General features: G+C 31.9%; 1 pseudogene; it reads right to left on the reverse strand.

The window, feature by feature from the left end:
• Window positions 1–212: 212 nt before the first annotated feature.
• Window positions 213–3,839, reverse strand: LOC102605630 (geraniol 8-hydroxylase-like; annotated as a pseudogene).
• Between the last annotated feature and the right edge of the window lie 423 nt (window positions 3,840–4,262).

The raw sequence follows: 4,262 nt of genomic DNA on the forward strand, positions 1-4,262 counted from the left end.
ACTCTATATAGTACCATCAATTGAGCCAACTGAGCCATCCTGAAGGATAGGACCATCAATTAAACTCTATATAGTAGCTTTTCTCCATCTGTATTTGCATTGAATGAAAATTTGGATTGATTAACGGACAAGGCGTTTATTAGAAAAGACACTTTCAAGTGCAAAAGAGGACCAAAAAACATAATCTAAAAAAACAACAACAATAGTAAATCTTACGTGCACATTATTACATTATACCAACATTGTATGCCAAATATATGATTTGGTGTAAATATGAATATCGTTGACAACATCAAAAAGGAGATGGGATAACTCGCAAAGGATGAGCTTTGGATGAGATGAAACTAAATGTTTCCTCCATGTCTAAGTCTTTTGGCTCAATGTCTCCTTCAAGTTTCCAATTGAAGGAATTCAAGAGTGAACCCAACATTATTTGGACTAATCTCATTGCCAATGGTAAACCAGGACATATTCTTCGACCAGCACCAAAAGGAATCAATTCAAAATCTTGCCCTCGCACATCCACTTCTAAACTTTGGAATCTGTCAGGTTTAAATACCAAAGGGTCCTTCCAAAAAGTAGGATCTCGACCAATCGCCCACACATTAACTAGAATCAATGACCCCTTTGGGATGATGTAGTTGCAAAGTTTAACATCTTGCTCGACTTTTCGGGGTATTAAAAATGGAGTTGGTGGATGCATTCTTAAGGTTTCTTTGACAATGAATTGCAAGTAACGGAGTTTAGGAATATTTGATTCTTCTACTAGTTTTCCTTTTCCAACGACTTCTGCAAGCTCAAGTTGGACTTTCTTCATAATCTCTGGTTGTCTAAGTATTTCTGCCATTGCCCATTCTAATATTGTTATCGGTGAATCAGTACCACCAACAAATAAGTCCTGTAATATTTAATAATTCTCTTAAATAAATTAGGGGTATAAGCAGATTGACATGAGTTAAAATGGATTTAGATGATAAATATATGAGTCAATAATCTATCTAAATATTATTTGGATTGAAATATGTTGGGTTAAAATGAACTATATAAATGGAAAGATTCATATATACTTGTGAAAGCTGAAAATATGCCATAATCTACAATTATTAACTAAATATCACATAATCTACAATTCTATTAATTAAATTACATAATCTACAATTATTAACTAAATTAAATAAACTACAATTCATTCCCTCAAATTCGTTCTCCCTCTTGTGAATTGTGATACTCAAATTCAAATTCATTTCTCTTTGGTTTCTTTGAACTTTCAATTATACAAAATGTGTGGTTTTGATCCTTGAAGTTAATATTTAAAGGAATCATTATTTAAAATGGTCATACGACTTTTCATAATAAACTCGATCCCTTAACCTAGGATAATATAAATAGGCATATATAGATGTGACATTCAATGAATCTTTCTATTAGAAAACAGTCTTAAAGGGATAAAGCAATAATAGAAACAGATTATGGCGGTGTCAGTGAAACTAAGAGCCCGTTTGGATTGACTTAAAAAAGTAACTTTTAAGTCAGAAATAAAAAAGTCAAACTTAACCTACTTTTGATTTTTAACTTATTTTAAGTCATTTTTAATCTTGCCAAACACTTCCTAACTTATTTTAAGTCATTTTTGACTTAATTTAAGTTATTTTAATATTTGTCAAACACTTCCAGAAATCATAAACTGACTTAAAAGTAGGTTTAACCAACTTTTAAGTCAATCCAAACACCCTCTAAGTCTCCACAAGATAATAATGAATTGGGTTATAATAAACATGAATTGATTTAAAATATGTCAATAGAAAAATATCATGAAATTAATATTATTTTCTACTGTATTGGATAAAAATACGAATCATAAGTAGTTTTTATTATTTATTTGAGAAGAGTTGAAATTTGAACCAATCAAATTAGGCAACATAATAAATTAATACATATTTAATAATTTTACTTTAGGAGAGCTGTTAAAAATAAAGGCAAATATGAGCCAAATGTTTATATCTAGGATATTCTTGAGCCAAAAGATTAACATTATTTGAAGGCTGAAATGAGGATGAAAGGTAGTTTTGTACCAACTCAAATAATTGAGGGATATTTTAAACCCTCAATTATTTCTTGTTTATTTCTTGAATTTTGTGAATTTTAGTTATACTAGTTATTCTCCTAGTAAGTTTGGGAAACCCATTGTTTTCTTATAGGTTTTAAAAAATCTCTACTCTTATAGGTTTGAGAAAGCCATTTTCACGTAGGTTTAGGGGTAATTGGGACTTGCAAATAAGGGTTGTAAGTAGAAATTGTTTGTACTATTCTTCTCATTTATAATGCACAACTCTATATATCTACTTTTGTTCAAAGTACGTTGACTTGACTGAATCTCGTTAAATTCTTATGTTATTTCTTCTTTTCTATTTGTTGTAGTTAACCTTTGATCTTCTACCACGTTGTTAACTAGTTCAAGCAACATAAAACCAAGTGTATTCTCAATTATTATTTTCTTCTTCTTTCTTACTTCATGGACAATTTAAATCAAAATAATGAGGTCGAGAGGTCGAGAAGGGGTGAAGGAAATGTTGAAATTTTTCATCTCTAAAATTTAAAGGATAAAAGAGAAGAGCACGAACAAGAAGCATTGATTTTATATGATTTTGATCGATCTCTTTGGGATTTTCTGCACTGAAGTTGAGTAATACTTCCAAAACATCATTCTTTTCGCCATGGTTCCTTTGTTTTTCCTCTAATCATTCATTGATCAAATCATCTAAGAATTTAAACAGCTTACCAAAATGGTTGTTTACGCGATACCTTATTCTTTGAAGATCAATCTTTTCAAGTATAGGGAAATAATCCGCTAGGTTAATCTTCCCAGCCTCTTCCATGACGCCCCATATCATGTCCTTCAACTCAACCTTTAAAATTTTAAAAGGGTCAAAAACAGGACATTTGGTATACCGTTTAGTACACAAAAAATCATAACAAGGTATCACATGAGTTGTGGTGATGCAGTGGTGGTACTGGTTCACACTTAACCAGAGGTTTCAGGTTCAAGCCCTGAGGGACTGCTTCACCCTTAACCAGAGGTTTCATGTTCATTCCCTGGGTATGGAGAAATTAAATTATGTTGGGAATGCCACCCCTGAATGAGTCATGCATTGCGCAATCTGAATTTAATCGGTGCTCCAACGTAGGCTCCAGACACTGGGTGGGAAACCAAAAAAAATAATCATGTTATTAAGTTTTACCTTTGAATCCGAAAAAGGGTCAGCCAAGTCCTTGGAGAAAAGGGTGTTACACATCAAATTGAAATTAGTCTAGAAAACAGCTTGACATATATCCAAAGCTTTACCTTGTTGACTACATTTTGCACAATAAGCAATCAACTCTTTCACCTTTTGAGACCTTAGATGTTCATTAGCATCAAGCTTATTGGAAGAGAAGACATTCGTGTTCAAGATTTTCCTAAGCGTTCGCCATTGACGACAAACAGGAAGACATGCCACAGAAAATTTGGAATAGTTATGTGCTTGAAGGGCATTAGTGACAAATCTATTGGAAAAAGCTAAGTCTTGCTTTTGAAGGACTTGTTTTGCCATGGCTGATGAAGAAATGACAACTATTGTTTTTTGTCCTATTTTCAAATTCATAATTGGACCATATATTTGTGCAAGATTGACTAGTGATCTATGAGGTTTTCTACCTAACAAATGAAAATTTCCAATAATTGGCCATGGTGATGGCCCTGGTGGAAATTTTTTGTTGCCTCTATTGCATATTTTTGCTATAATAATATAAAGAAAGCTCAAGGCCAAAGTTGATCCAAGCACAAGTGTATAGTTATCCATTTTTGTAAGAAATTTGCAGCTCTATCAATGGGGAATGCATATTTATATAGAGATAAGGATATAAATTAACAGCTTGAAGTTGTCTCGAATTTTAAAAAAAACACTTAAACTATATATGAAGACGTTCTATTACCTTTCTAAACAATTTTGAACTTATATTATTATATCGTTTTTCGATGTTCCAAATTTTAATAAACAAGTATTATCCCGCACTAATCATTATGTGACACGTGTTAATTTAATTTAAAGTGTAATTTATTTTTTCATTTTAAGTTTTTCTTTATCCTTTTTTCTCTCTTACTTTTTGACTTTATTTTTTAATTTAATTTTAAATTTCACCTCACCTCCCACCTCATCCCCACCCACCCCACATTCAAGCTGACCCCACCCCATTTTCTTTCTTTTTTTACTTCATCGGTATAT

Source organism: Solanum tuberosum, unplaced genomic scaffold (genome assembly GCF_000226075.1).
Source record: "Solanum tuberosum cultivar DM 1-3 516 R44 unplaced genomic scaffold, SolTub_3.0 scf00906, whole genome shotgun sequence".
Classification (NCBI taxonomy): domain Eukaryota; kingdom Viridiplantae; phylum Streptophyta; class Magnoliopsida; order Solanales; family Solanaceae; genus Solanum; species Solanum tuberosum.